Below are 16,437 nucleotides of genomic sequence, written 5' to 3' on the forward strand. Positions count from 1 at the left end.
ATTTCGTTACCGTGGTGAAGAATGTTGTTACCACACTAGAGTCGGGGCGTAAACAAAAAATTTACTCAATACAAATTGTAAATAATTTTATCGATATCACTTCGACATCAATACATTGCCTTAGTAAATACCACACTACAAGACAGGTACCCGTTACCTAATCGATTACTTAATCGTTACCAATAACTTGGTCACCAATTATCGTCTTAATGACTTTTACATTGCTGTTGGGAAAAAGGTAACGCATGCGCTTTCTCAAAATAGTGTACGTGTGACTCGCTTTCTCGCTCTTACCTATTGTGTTTTCGACATTCCTTCTCGCTCGATGTTAGTTACATTTTTAAGTTACTTCATTAGGTATGTTTTCGTTATCGCTAACCAAAATATATGCAACAACAACAACACGGGTAACTGGCCTATCGGTTACCCGTACCGTTTACCTTCCGTCAATTCGCTTTTTATATGAATGAAACACGTCCCTTTTGTTTAAATAATATTTAATTATGAATAAATTATGTATACAATGGTTTTTACAAATAATTTCCTTAATTTTCTAGTGAACCTTACATATGTGCATATTTATATGTACAAACTACATATGTAAAGACATAAACTCATTCGTAGTCGTGCCCTTTCTGAAACCATTTTGAGTTTCGAAGCTCACACTGATGGTGCTCAATTTTTCCTGCGCGGGTGGTGTTGTTAGTATCAGTTTGCATAGATATGAGTGTTGTAGATATAATACCGGAATATATGCAGCCCCATTTCGTGCTATCAAAGTCGATTTGCAGGCGATGTTGAGCCTTTGAACTTGACCCTTTCCCATAATATGCGTGGTAGGGCCTTATATGTGATACTAAAAAGGCCGAGGGACAGTTGTCGCAGTTTTCTTGTAGTTTGAGCAAATGTACGTTCTTCTTACAGCCACAGCTGGAATATTGCTATGCCCACATCGTCAAATCGAATTACCTACAATGAAAAAGAAACGAAAATCAGTAAGGATAGATAATAAGTTTTTAATATAACCGGAAGTGCTTAATGAATACAAGATACTCAAGGGGATTTCAGATTACCAGAATCAGGACCGGTAAAGTAAATTCAAGTGAATCTCCACCATGCCAAGGCATCTTCCGGTAGCGGGGGTACCCGAAGATTATAACAAGGGATAATTGATAGATGTTGGGGTAATAGATAGTAAATTAGGCGTGCTACAAAAACAAAAACGAATAAATGCAGATGACTGTTTAATCCATTATGCGAAGTTCTTTGAATGGATGTGCAAATTGAAACGGGCAAAGTACTGCTAAAACTGCTTTCCCCGAGTAACCCGGGAACGAAATGATATGACTACGTCTATTCTTCTTTAGCAGCAGTGCCGAGCACCAATTCCCTTTTGGACAGGAAAGTAAACGTTTGGTTGTCTGCAAGTTTATCATATGCCAATACAGTACATACTCGTTTGCTGGATCTGAGCAGTACATCTAATTTTCCCAGATTTTCTGGGCTCAGCGAGGGTATGGTGCATGTGTACCCTGCTGCCTTGCCTGGCCGCTCACCCAACAACACCAGGCACGACGGCTCCAGAGGGTTAGTGGGCTTAGAGTATACCCGTGGTAGCTATGCCTGTCGTAAGAGGCGACTAAAACACCAAATTGATTCAAGGGGTTTTGTAGCGCAATCCTTTCAATGTGTTGCCAGCGCAATATATAGCCTCTCCAACCCAATTGTCAAAGTCACCTACCCGTGGCGAATCCTGTTTCTTTAACAGCCGAGGCTCTGGCGACCTCATGTTCCTTATGGATCTACATCACTCCTAATAGCTGGAGCCTCAGCCTGGCAAGCGCAGGGCACGGTATTTCTCAGGGGCCCGGTATTTCTCGGAGGGCCCGCGATTTAGGGTACTAAGACATTTTTTTTAATTCAGGAGAGTCTTTAGTTGTTCCATGTGGAAATTTTAAGCCGAATTTCAAAAGCAACGAATATTGATAATGATTTTTTACCTGGTCCCTCGAACAGTGAGGAGACAATAAAAACATCAAACAAAAATATATGTTTACATGAATCCGAAATCGTAAAGTTTTCGTGGTAACACTGATGAAGGTTCATCTTCAAAAAGCCTTCCAACAATACCACCAACTCTGTATCAAAGTCTAGATTATTTAAACGGTTTCGATATCGGTACCGTGAATAATGAGTTTTTGCGATCTGAAGAAGTTAACGAAATAATTCGTCGAGGTCATCAAAAGTGCCCTGTTATTTTTCCACGTGATTGTCATGACGAGGCATTTCCTACCTCGTTGTTAAACAGAATTTGGCCAAATGGAGAGAAAGTGGAGCGTCACTGGTTGGTGTGGAGTCCCAGTAGCAATGCTTTTTATTGCCTACCATGTCGTCTGTTAAGCACCAATACTTTAAATCTGTTACGGTCTGCTGCTACGGTCTACGGCTACGATCCACTTGGGAGCGTGTTCACGCGAACACACCTAGTGATGTGGCGAAAGTTGCGATAAAAAGTATCAAAAAAGAAGGGAACAGACAGACCGGCCATCACTAGGAAAAAATCGCACGAGTTTCCGGCACTAAGTCGAAGACGAAAAAAATAGAAGGGAGCATAAAAAAAAGAATCGCACGTTTTCCGGCCGTAGACACACCAAAAAAAGACGGAAGAAATAAAAGAAAAAGGCCACGTGTTGATGTACATAAAATATACAAAGATGTGACCCGACTGCAAATCCTGGGAGTCGAACAATTTCATAGCAGAGGTTATGAGCTGCTATTTGGCCACACAAAAACGTTTTTATATACTAAATACATTTGGCTTCGAAAACAGGACTTTTCGCAATAAGTAGTGAAATTAAGTCGACTAAGCTTGTCCAGACTGTTTTAATAAATCATCACCGACTAGAACGAAGATTGTATTTTGCACCCAAAGAAACGTATATATATATATATACATTTATGTGCGCAGATATGTCTATTAACTTGCATTTACGTTAATAAATAAAACGAGAAGACGCAGCAACAGCAAAGGAAGCGGTCTTTCAAAGATCCTCCTAGGATCCTTCAAACGAGAGGGGGTGAGAGGGAATACGCCCAAATCAACAGTATCAACAAGAACAGCCACCACTAGTACACCTCGGACCAGAGCGCAACAACCATCAACAGTACCAGAACAGCGCGCCCAAGACCGCGCACCACAACCAACATCAGCGTCAACTTCACCGGCAAAATCAACATCACCAGTAACCACGCCGGCAGAGGCCCATGGTACATACTCTGGCGGCCATGTAAGTAACAGCCTTGTATAGACTTAAAACTAATTACCCTACAAAAAAATTCTGGTCACGAAACTTACCCACGCCCATGCAAATGTGACTAAGCATATAACCTATGACTGTATAATAACTAGTCAAACAGCGTGGAATGACGAGAGCATTTTTGCAGGGTAGTTAAAGGAACTTCCAAGTGGTACTTAGAGGGTTTTATATACCCCGGGTAAACCATTCGACAAGGATCGATCTTTTTGTCAAAATTACATTTTTTTTTTAGAATTATCAACATAAAAGATGAAAGGATAGTTTAACGTATTATAGAAAAAAAAAGTTACACATAAATGATTGCCACTATTTAAGTTTAGCTTGTATTAATTATCTAACCAAAAGAATTACTATGTGAACACTCAGGTTTTGCAACCTGACAAGATGTTAAAGAATGCAACAACAGTTTAATATGCAAAATTATTTACACATTATAAAGGTTTGTTCACAAATAAACAGGCAGTTTTGTCTCAGTCGGGGCAAGCAGCATTTACCTGTTAGAACGCTCAACACTAATTCCAACATACTCCGTTTATTTGTGAATGCATCTTATATATAATATATCAAACAAAACTCTTTAAATATAACTAAAATTGTATTCAGCAATTTACTAGTATAATTCCATTTACCTAATACCTACCTAAGCATTAGCTTTACATAAAAAAAAAAGCATACATCTTTGAAGTTAGCTCTATGAATTTTATTGATAATAAGCCGTCGCTATCACGCGAAACATTTTAGCGATTCATTTTGGAAGCTTAACTATAATTTAATGAAAATTAAATGCACGAATTGGCAAAAGGATTTTGAATTCAATTTTTTTGTATATCTTACAAATGCAATATATATATATATATATATATATAAATATATATACGTATGAATCCCTATTGCGGGCAATATCTTTCGAACAACAAGACGAAAGTGATTTACGTGCACGTAATACATATTGCTATCGCAATTTCATCTTTATTGCTTTTGGTAAACACTCTTTTAGTACATATTAGATATTATTATCATTATACTATGCGCATTAGCATTATACCGATTCGATATTAGGTTACACTCAAAAATGAGTTCTACTGTAACATCATAATAATTTTTGTAAGTGGAGAAAAAAACAGATAACAAGTGATTATCGTAATGATGTACTTTAAGGGCAACCCCTTATGATAATAACCAAAACAGAACTTTATATATATTTTTTTGTTAACCAAACATAAGCAAATTAATTTAAATACCTTTGTTGTTAGAGAGCATAGTTTATATTTGGAATTTAGCTAATGCTCCAATAATTTTTCAAAGACAAGCTCTAAAATATTAATAATGAATGATAAATAAATTGTAATTAAAATGGGAATGCTGACTTCCTTGTTCATTTGGAAGGCATAGGGTATGGCAGGTAAGGGGCCACCAAAAATTAGGTGCGTCGGTGGCCATGGTTTTTGAGGGTGGGCTAAGCACCGGGCGTCGCAACAACACCCGCGGCGCCCCTCTATATATTCGGCCCTTTTTGTTTATTTTCCTGTTGGTTCTTTTATTTTATTTTCAGCAGTTTTTTTGAATTTTGATTTCAGAGTAGTAACCGGTCATGTCCGGTTCGGTAATTTTTTTTTGCGTCAGTTTTTTTTTGAATTTTTTGAATTTAGATTTTGAATGCCAACGGTCTGTCCGTGACATCCGGTTCGGCCGGATGTTGTTTTATTTTGAATTTCAAGCGTTTTGAGTCGGTATCTGCGCTTTTTGACAGCTAGTTTTGATAGGCATGATAGGAATTTTTTTCTGATTATGGCGCAGGAACAATAAGGTTGGCAAGGACTCGCCCCAGCCGACAATAACTAGCCACTGTGCACCACCACATCATGCCGACCGCCTTCCTTACTGCTTCCATCGTAAATGCGATTCCATAACAGATGGCGCCCAACGTGGTTCCTGAGGCGTCGGGTGCGAGGGTCACTCCTGGTCAACTTGTGAAGTTGACCATCCCACCAGTCCGGGGTGAGCAGCCGCAGGAGCAGCCACCTGCGTTGCGGTGGGATGGTTCGACGGATCAGGGTGTGCGGAGTGATCATCGTCTCCAGTAGCTGAGGGATCCACGCGACTTAACGTCAAGTTATACGGAACTTTTTTTATTTCACCCGATGAGGCAGTGCTGCACGCACTTGATTTTTTTGTAGCGGGGTTTTTATGTTTCCGGATGTTGTCCGTGGTCGGCTTTGGAGAATTATATGTCCGCTAAATTGGGTTTTTTTTGTAAAATTTTTTTTTTAGTTTTCTTTTGTTTTAGCCGAATTTGTGATGTTAGGATGAGTGCGTGCGTGTCTGGGTTATAAGAACCCCAGCTCATCCCACGCCCCAGGTGGTAGCTTGGAATACCACCTGGACTGTGACGGGTTGGGCTGGGATTCCCAGTGGCACTCCTTCCTGTCCCACCAGACTGGGTCCGAAAACCGCTCCACCCATTGCGGCGGAGGCAGGAGGGGTGTCCAGAGTGAATGGACGGGAGGCCCCAACACCCCCAACCAGTCCCAGGGGTAAGCCCCTGGAGACTACCCCTGCGTTGCGGCTGGGCGTGTTGAGACCTACCCGTGTGTGTTTGTAACCGACCCTGGTGGCCCCAACCAGTCTCGGAGGGGGGCCCTAAGACCCCTTCGCACTGCGGTTGGGAGCACTACGGCCAAGTATGAATGTAATTGTATTTAATTTTTTTTTGGTAGCCCGAGTGCCTTCGGCGAAAGGGATGTCTCGATACGATTATCGAATAAATACTTCCATAATTACTTTCGCGCAACTTTTTTTTTCTATACATTTTTTTTTAATCAATCACCGGTTAAGGGGGAGGTGAACTTTAACCTGGTTTTCTTACCCCCAATCGTTGTACGTGGCAAAGTTTTTTATCTAAGACGTGACTTTTTTTTTTGATATGTCGCGCGACCAATCATTCAGGCAACAGGGCCGGACCACACCGTTTGGGAGTGCGGGGAATATCCGGGGAAACCAGAGCCGGGGCGGTAACAATAATAGAGGGGCCTTCTCCAAGGCCAGGCGTCCCTTGGTGGTGCACACCCCAGTAGGAGGACTCTACGGAGATCCCGCGGTGGTGAACATGGGCTTGGACCCGAACGACCCTCACGACAAAATGGACAGACCTGCAAGCACCAGCAACTTAAATGCGCCGCTAATAAACGCACAGGACATCTCGGGGCTAATGACCAATGTGTCGACCTATGCACCAGATGGAGCTGGTGCTTTACCACCAAATTATGAAGTTGGAAACTTTGGAGACGATGCAAGCGAAGGGGCAAATGCCGCAGGAATGCGTAACGAAGCTAATCAGGGAGACTCGTGGGTCGCAGTATTGCACCAACTGTTCAGGACCTCACAGGAAGAGATGCGGAGGGAGATGGGGTCAATTCGAAGCAATATGGACCAGCTATACGCCGCTCTCGAATCTGCGCAGCAATCCAACCAGCAACACAGGAACGCAAGTAGGATGGACCGTAACCCATTGCCATCGGTAGTACCACCAATGTACCCGACTCCGAACAGCATAGCAGTGAAACAGCAGGAGTGGAAGACCTCTTTCGACGGCACTGGGAGCGTGGTCGATTTCCTTTTTAAACTGAACACCTTGTGTGAGCGCACACAATGCACGGACGAACAACTATGGCTAGTTTCCACCTGTTTCTTTCCGGGCGAGCCGAAGAATGGTACTGGCTTTTCACGAAACAAAACCAAACGCGACGTATGCCTTTTTGTGCTACTCATTGAAAAGAGAGTTTGGCACTTTGAAAACTGACCACGAGATCATGATGGAGATCTCCATGCGGAACCAGAAAGCAAGTGAGTGTTATGACGTGTTTCACACGGACATAATCTCCTTGAACGCGCGCTTAAGAGAGCCAATGTCGGAGCTTCTACTGATTGACATAATAAAAAGGAACGTCAACAGTAGCCTTAAGCTAATGCTTTTTAATGCGGACGTAAGGACCCTTCATGATCTACGCGATGTAGCACGCAGAGGTGAGCAAGTGCTGAAAGAAAGCAAGCTGCTGGGAGCCACTTACCCAGGTCGGCATGTAAGCGAAGCACGCGTGACAACCCCGGACATGAGGATAGAAGACGAAGACGGCGAGATGGATCCGTAGATAGAGGCGCTGGAATATCGACGCAGCAGGCGACCGGACTATTCCGGAATCCAATGCTGGAATTGCTAGGCAATGGGCCACTGATACATATATTGCGAGGAACCCATTAGGAATCCATTTTGCTTTAGATGCGGGTATAAGGATGTATTTACCCCGAAATGCCCTAGGGACCATCGCAGACAGGGAAACCAGTACCCGAGCGAGAAGGTGGGGGAACCTCGTTCGGCTTAATAGGTCCCACACCAGCCAGTGCTCGAGGCGTCGTCCCGTGCACCGAAACAGAGGGTGAGTCTCTGCACGGAGATGGTGAGCTTTCTAGGGGCAGTAGTACCCTGGCGAAAAAACCCGCGAATGTATTAATAACTTACCCTGACAGTACGGACAATTCGAATAGTTCTGAAGCCGAGAGTCAAACGTCTTCCTCCGCGATGGGCGAGCCGATTAAAATTCTGCGACGCCGGCATAGGGATGTCGCTTGCCAAACGCAACTTTCACCAAACCTAGAAGAAAGGGAACATAGGTATGAACAAATAAGACATACCATTTTTGAACACTACCCGGTATCGGATAATATTTTGAAGTGTAGGAAGAGATACCACAGGAGAGTAAAGGAGCGTAGACTGCTGCAAGCAACCACGTTAACGCTTACAGAGGACGAAAGGCCTTTAGTAAAGGCTAAAATTAAAGATAGTTTTCTTGTAGGGTTGTTGGACTCGGGAGCAAACGTCTCCATCTTAGGGAAAAATGGAGTAGAATTCCTAGAGGATAATGGCTTCGAATATCAGCCCTTACACGCGTTCGTATATACAGCGGGCGGCAACAAGCAAAAAATTTTAGACTCAGTATCCCTACCAGTCACCTTCAAAAATATCACAAAGGTTATTCGTTTTTACCTTGTTCCCTCATTGCCCCAAGAAGCATACTTCGGGGTAGATTTTTGGAGAGCATTTGCGTTAGCTCCCGAAATATTCCCAAGCGTAGAGTGTTTAGAGATTAGGCTTGAAAAGGAAGAGGAACTTAACCTCCATGAATTGTCACCAGACCGGAAATTAGAATTACAAAAGGTCATCGAGACGTTTCCTTCATACGAGAAATTAGGCCTAGGGCAAACCAAATTAGTGGGGCCATCACACCGACACCGGTGATGCTGTACCTATAAAAAGCAACCATTTCCCTCTTTCGCCACCGAGGCAAGCCGAAGCTTTTAGAGAACTAGACCGGTTACTCGAATTAGGGGTTATAGAATAATCCAACTCCCCGTGGTGTAGTCCTGTAGTACTGGTCCGGAAACCAGGTAAAGTTAGGCTGTGCATAGATTCGAGGAAGGTCAACGCGCTGACTAAGAAAGACTCGTACCCCCTGCCTCATATCAACGGCTTATTGAGCAGACTGAAAGATACGCATTTTATTAGTGGCATTGATCTGAAAGACGCGTTCTTCCAGATCAAATTGACAGAGTCCTCTAAGGAAAAAACATCATTCGCAGTTCCGGGGAGGCCTCTGTACCACTTCAAAGTAATGCCATTTGGCCTGTGCAATGGACCGCAGACTATGAGTAGGCTGATCTCGCGTCTGCGAGAGAACGTCTTTGTCTACCTGGACGATCTGATGGTATGTAGCACTAATTTTGAGGATCACCTAAAATTGCTAGCGGAAGTGGCCCAATGTTTGAGAGACGCAGGGCTGACAATAAACGTGGAAAAAAGTAAATTTTGTCAGAAGGAAATACGCTACTTAGGGTACTTGATAGGCAGCGGGTGTCTGAAAGTGGATCCGGGAAAAATAGAAGCAATGCAAAACTTCCCGATCCCTAAATCCCCTCGGCAAGTGCGTAGGTTTGTGGGCATGGCGAATTGGTACAGGGCGTTTATTACCAATTTTGCTGATTTGGCAGGTCCCTTGACCGACTGTCTCCGTAAGTCAGCAGGCCCGTTCAAGCTTACCTCTGAAGCTATAGAGGCCTTCGAAAAGCTAAAAGTAGCTTTGAGTTCCGCCCCTGTTTTGGCCCAACCAGACTTTTCAAGGGAATTCGTGATACAATGCGACGCTTCCAAAATAGGTGTTGGCGGAGTGTTGTTCCAGGTCGATGACGAGGGCGCTGAGCATCCGATCGCGTTTGTGTCGAAAAAATTGAATAATGCTCAGCGAAATTACACGGTAACCGAGCTGGAATGTCTTGCAGCCATAATCAGCGTGAAGCGTTTCCGACCCTATGTCGAAGGATTACCTTTTCGGATTATTACGGACCACTCCAGTCTCAAGTGGTTGATGCCACAAAAAGACTTGAGCGGGAGGTTGGCGAGATGGTCACTCTTACTGCAAAGATACGATTTTAGAATGGACCATCGTAAGGGCACCCTGAATGTAGTACCAGACGCGCTGTCGCGTTTTGATGCCGATGAGTTGTCTTTCACTACCACACCCGGAGAAATAGAATTAGTCTCTCCCGAATTTAGCAGCAACGAATATTTAGACTTAGTTCGGACCGTCACCGAAAACGAGGAATCACTTCCGGATTTACGAGTTGTGGACGGTGTAATTTTCAAAAGAGTTAAGTTTCGTAAGGGGATGGAAGGGGAAGAAGACTCGCTGTGGCGTTTATGGTTGCCAAAAGGGTTGACTAAGGAAGCAGTGAGATTAGCACATGACGCTAACCGGAGTTACCATGGCGGATGGCAGAAAACCTTAGAACGTGTCAGGCAGAAGTACTTCTGGCCGCAGCAGGCTAAGGACGTCAGGGACTACGTCCAGCGTTGTGACACCTGCAAAACGGTAAAACCCACCAATCAGCAGTCGAGACCACCTATAGGGAGTACCTTTGAATCCGAAAGGCCATTTCAGCGGTTATATTGCGACTTTCTAGGGCCGTATCCAAGATCTAAGCGGCGTAATCAATTTCTTTTTATAGTATTAGACCATCTTTCAAAATACGATTGGCTAAAGCCCATGCAAAGACCCACCACTGTTAACGTTATAAATTACTTCGCCTCCGAAATTTTTCCGACTGTAGGGGTTCCTGAATTTATCCATAGTGACAATGGTAAACAGTTTATCTCGAAGGAAATGAACCAATTTTTAGTAAATTACGGGGTGACGCACGTGAGGACGGGGCTATATTCTCCCCAAGCGAACGCATCCGAACGCGTCAATAGAGAAATTGTTTCTAAGATTAGGATTTTCCTGAAGGATAAGCCTGACCACACCGATTGGGATAAGCATATACCCGAAATTTTATCAGTTTTGAGAAGTGATTTTCATACGGCGATTCAGTGTTCTCCATACTTTGCATTATATGGCCAAAATATGGTCCAACATGCCGCAACGTACAAAATTTTAGCGAAGTTCGGCAGCCTTCGGGAAGACCAAGTTACGATAGTAAGCAGAACTGACATGTTGACTAATATTCGTGAGCAAATCCGAGATCAGGCTAAGGATAGGGGAGTAACCAGCTATAACAAGCGCTCTAGGCAAGTCAACTATAAGGAAGGTCAGGAAGTTTTTCGGAAAAACTTTGCCTTAAGTAACTTCAAACAGGGTATTAACGCCAAATTCCTGCCGAAATACCTTAAGTGTCGCGTGCTCCGAAAAATAGGCAAGTCAACTATGAGGAAGGTTAGGAAGTTTTTCGGAAAAACTTTGCCTTAAGTAACTTCAAACAGGGTATTAACGCCAAATTCCTGCCGAAATACCTTAAGTGTCGCGTGCTCTGAAAAATAGGCAATGCACTGTATGATCTCGAAGACCTAAACGGGAAATTGATAGGCCGCTTCCATGCTTCGGACATTCGTCCGCAATGAACCAACAAGGGCGTTTCTTTTGCTAAATTACAATTTGATCTTTTTTTTATATCTACCAATCGGACTTTTTTTGTCTGGGCGTTTTGGCGGTCGGGGACATCTCGCCCAGTATTCTCCCCGAGCACTGACCTCATAGGATGTTCACGCGCGTACTCACCGAGGACCGTGAACACCCTGGCAGTCCACACTTAGATCGGACTAGCCTTTCGGAGTTTTGACGAGTTCTCCAGATCAAAATGTCTACACCTTTTTTTTTTTGATTTTGCATTCCTGTGGGAGCGTTACCCACTAGAAATCATCTTTCGGAGTTTTGACGAGTTCTCCATAACAAATGTCTAATTGCCGCAAAGCCCTTTTAACTAGGAAACAGAAATTATTCCCAACTTGACTTAAATTTTTTTTTGATAGACCTATGTTGCCCGGCCAACCCCCTAATCCAGGGTGTTATGCGGACCGTGCCTATTGGACGATTTGCAGCCAGGGGATAAATTCGGCTGTATTCGAACGGAGCCTTCCCGATACCGGGCCATCTCGGGAAGTATTTATGGCCTTACCGCAGTAAGGGGCGCTGCTGTGGCGGACGGTTCTTTCCCCGTATATAATACTGGACCGCTGAGCCCGCCTTGTCGGGCAGGTGGTCGTACGACCAAGATGAACAACTCATTACCTGAATGTAATAAGGAGGATGTAAAGAGGAGGACTGAGTCGCAATCCAAGGACGACAAATACGAATTAAGCGATGCGTCGGACTCGGGGAGCGAGAGTAGTGCTGATTCAATGAACTCCGTGTTGGAGAAGCACACAAATGAAAACGGAGTAGAAGAGTGGAGAAGGGTACGGAGCAGAGGAAGTAAAAGAGCTCTCTCGCAGTACCGTCCAGCACTAAGAATTGTACAACGCTTGGGAGCAGTGGTCGACCCAACAGAAGTGGAGATCGAGCGCTTGGAATGGGCCCATGAAGCGGTAGAAGTAGGTCGAAGGCAGTTCAAAAGGTTTGCTGCGAGAAACCCTCGGTTCTGCAACCGGTACGAGGAGGAAGAAGCGTCGAATGGCAGAATGAAGAGGCAACGTTCGGCAGAAGGCGACAAGCCTGCTTTCAAGAGGCAGAAAGGACCCAGTCCTAGAGCCGCGAGGCAGGGCAGTCGCATAGACAAGACAAGTAGGCCCAAAGCTGTAAGACAGATGGGTTCCAATAGCGAGGTAGCAACTACCTCGAAAGCTGCCAGTCAGAGGGAAGTTCCAACTACGGAAGTAGGAGATAAGCCAAAGGGAGATAACGCTAAGACTCCGGCTTTCTCGGAGGCGCTAAAGGGAGTTAACGCGAAGACTCCGGTGTTCTCGGAGGTTCTAAAGGGAGATAACACTAAGACTCCTGCTTTTCCCGAGAAGATGAGTGATGTGGCAAAGCAGTCACTGACTGTGGCGCTGGTTGATCGTAGCATTCCGTTCGGACAAATGACTACTGAAAGGTGGAGATCTGTGGAAAGGGAGCTTATTAGCTTAATGCTTAAGATGATGCGGGAACAACCAAGTAAGCCCCTTCCAACCTTTGATTCGGGGGGATGGTATAATGGTGTGAAGATGATAGCGTGCGACAACATCGCGAGCTTGCGGTGGCTGGAGGAAGTCGTTCCAAACCTCCAAAGGCAAGGCACGAACGCGCGGTTTGAGGTGGTGGATAAAGCGCAAATCCCCACGGTACCAAAAGTTAAGGTATGGATACCATGCGTGATGAAGTCGGAGGATACACTGCGACTTCTGCAGAATCAGAATCCGAACATACCGACACAGGATTGGAAGGTACTTACTGTATCTCGGCCTACCGAGGATGGTCAGTTCTACATCTTCCAAATAAACAGGCAGGCGGAGGATATTTTGTACACGCAGCTTGGCAAAATGTCCTTTGGCACTGGCAAAATTTACATGCGACTCAGGAAAAGAAGTCCCGAGGATAAAAATCCTAATACGCTGGAAGTGGGCGAAGTCGAAAAGGACCTCAGAAGCCTAAGGGAAAAAAGACAGGTGGAGGTCCCCGACGTCACCACGAACGTGCTAGAAGAGGACCAACCGCTAAATGGTGCTGTGACTCGCACAGAGGAACACACGGCACAACATTCACGAGGGGCTGAAGGGGGCCTCGAATACTCTAAACCAAAAGGGCAAGAGGAGGACGACGACGTCAAGACGAAGGTGCTGGAGGGGGACAAACAGCCCAATGGTGCTGCGAGTCCTACAGATAAACCTCCAACACAGTAAAGTGGCGTCGAGCGAACTCCTCCTAACCCTTGAGGAGGGTTCGTTTGACGTGGCGCTGATCCAGGAGCCGTGGCTCTCATCGGGAGGAAAGGTTTCTGGACTTAGCGCGCGCGGGTTTGGCGTTTACTACGCACAAACGGAAGGACGGGTGCGAGCTGTAGTAATGGTAAGGAAACAGCTGCATTCATATATGCTGCCTAATTACACCACCGAGGATCTCGTAGCGGTGGCCGTTGAGCAAAAGAATAAGCAGGCATTTATCCTGGCGTCCTGCTACATGGCCCATGCTGCGGAGGTTCCACCGATGGAGTGCAAAAGGCTAGTACAGGAGGAAGGGCGCAAAGGGCGGTTGGTCATAGGCGCAGATGCAAATGCGCACCACAATGCGTGGGGAGGAGCAGATACGAACGAGAGAGGCGAATCTCTATTTTGTTACATCCTGCAAACCAATTTGCAGATAGCCAACAGGGGAAATGTTCCTACATACATTGGTCCAACATCCAGCAATGTTCTGGATATTACATTGAGCTCCGAGCGTGATATATCAAGGTATGATTGGATGGTTCTCGATAGACCATCCTTCTCCGACCATGCGTATATAAGCTTCAGCATCCCACTAAAGAGGGTAGAGAAGGGAGGAACCTTTAGGAACCCTAGGGCAACGAATTGGACTAAATTCCAGAAACATGTAGAAACGAAACTGGGACAACCCAAAGAGGTTGCTAATGTAGAGGAACTGGAGGAGTCGAATGAATTCCTAACAAGGACGCTTATGACTGCGTATAACAAAGCTTGCCCTCTAAGAAGATTCAGAGGAAAAGCAAAGCCGCCATGGTGGAGCAATGAGCTGAGTCTTCTAAGAAGACAGGTAAAAGAAATGTTTAAACTCGCAAAGACCGCGGAAAGCGAAGCGTGTCGGGACGAGTACAGGGATCTACTGAGGATCTACAAGCGTGAAATTACCAGGGCGAAGAGAAACTCATGGAAAAGTTTCTGTACGGACATAGAGTGCTCCAGTGAAACAGCACGGTTGAAAAAAGTCCTAGCAAAGGGAAACATAGTCCAGGGACTAATAAAGAAAGAGAACGGGGAATGGTCACGTGATAGTGAGGAATCCCTTGAGGTGCTTCTCGATACACATTTCCCATCGGGAGACGGTTTAGAAGAACCAGCAGACATCACTCACACTTCGATCACGGAGCTAGTGGTGCCGGGCTTGGTGACCGATACCAAGATCGAGTGGGCAGTGAAGACGTTTTCTAAGTTTAAATCGCCGGGCCCAGATGGTATATTCCCGGCCATGCTACAATTCTCAAGCAGGGCGGTCGTGGAATGGCTTAAAATAATATTCGATGGGTGCATAAGACTGAATCATGTTCCGCACTCTTGGAGAACTGCTCGTGTAGCTTTTCTACCAAAGGCGGGGAAGATCGGTCACGTGTATCCCAAAGACTATAGACCCATTAGCTTAACATCATTTCTGCTCAAAACCTTTGAGAGGCTGATAGATGTGTACATAAAGTCCAACGTGGATGGAAAGCTGCTCTCCACAACACAGCATGCGTACACCAAAGGCAAGTCGGTAGACACCGCATTGCATAGGGTGGTAATAAGCATAGAGAAATCCCTGGAATATAAGGAGTATGCTCTAGGAGTATTCTTGGACATTGCCGGGGCTTTCAATAATGTTGCAAAATGGGCGATTATGGATGGTCTTAATTACATTAAAGTACATCCTGCCTTAATCAGATGGATCGGCTGCATGTTAAATTGCAGAAAGATTACATCACAATGGGGATTGTACGAGGCCACGAAATCAGTGGACAGGGGCACGCCGCAGGGAGGGGTGCTATCACCTCTGCTGTGGACACTGGTCATCAACCAACTGCTCTGGCAATTCGATGAGGGACCCGTAAAACTTACGGCTTACGCAGATGACGTTGCAATTGTCATAAGTGGAAAATGCCTTCCAACGATTAGTTCTTTGATGGATCGGGCGCTTCGGGATATTCATACCTGGGCATCTAATGTCGGGCTGAAAGTCAATGCGGAGAAGACGGATATGGTCTTGTTTACAAAGAGGTACAAGGTCCCAAATTGGACCAGGCCTAAGTTAGGAGCGGTGACCTTACAGGAGAAACCTTGCACAAAATATCCAGGAATCATCCTAGACAGTAAGCTGTCATGGAAGCTCAACGTGGAGGAGAGGGTCAAGAAGGCCTCAACGGCACTCTATGCATGTAAAAGAATGCTGGGGTGTACGTGGGGCCTATCGCCCTCTCTTTCTCATTGGGTTTTTACAGCGATTGTAAGCCCTATTCTATACTATGGAGTTCTTGTTTGGTGGAAAGCCACACAAAAAACAACATACCTCAAAAAATTAGAGGGGGTATGCAGACTATCCATGCTTTGCATTACGGGAGCCCTGAAAACAACCCCGACGGCTGCACTGTATGCCATTCTGCACATTCCACCTGTAGACCTGGTAGCAAAGAACAAAGCATTAACGACCGCAACCAGGCTCGGTGCTTCGGGGCAGCTTGAGCGCCGACCATATGGCCATAGTAGTATAGCGTCCTCAGTCACAAGACGAACAGACTACATGATTCCCTACCTGCACTTTGAGGGAGATCTTAAGGCCACAATAGAGGTGGACGGTTGGCGCAAGGGTGCGCAAATGGCGGACGAGGCGATACATGTGTACACCGATGGTTCCAAAATAGTGGAAGGAGTAGGGTCTGCGGTATACTGCGCTGATCCGGAATTAAGCAGATCCTACAGGCTGCCGGATTACTGTAGCGTTTTCCAAGCGGAAATATTAGCCGTAACCAAAGCAGTAGATACCCTGGAAGAGAATAGCTTAAGCTGCAACCGTGTTAACTTTTATATTGACAGTCAAGCAGCAATTAAGGCAATAAT

The 16,437-nt window shown here is 45.2% G+C and overlaps 1 protein-coding gene across 1 annotated transcript in view; it reads right to left on the reverse strand.

The window, feature by feature from the left end:
- Positions 1 to 491: 491 nt before the first annotated feature.
- LOC137236681 (adenosylhomocysteinase-like) overlaps positions 492 to 16,437 on the reverse strand; it is a 505,973-nt gene continuing 490,027 nt past the window's right edge. Inside the window, exon 5 of the mRNA XM_067759580.1 lies at positions 492 to 969. The gene's annotated coding sequence lies outside the window, so the exon portion shown is untranslated. The remainder of the gene's footprint in view (positions 970 to 16,437) is intronic.

The sequence above is a fragment of the Eurosta solidaginis genome, chromosome 1 (genome assembly GCF_040869045.1).
Source record: "Eurosta solidaginis isolate ZX-2024a chromosome 1, ASM4086904v1, whole genome shotgun sequence".
Classification (NCBI taxonomy): domain Eukaryota; kingdom Metazoa; phylum Arthropoda; class Insecta; order Diptera; family Tephritidae; genus Eurosta; species Eurosta solidaginis.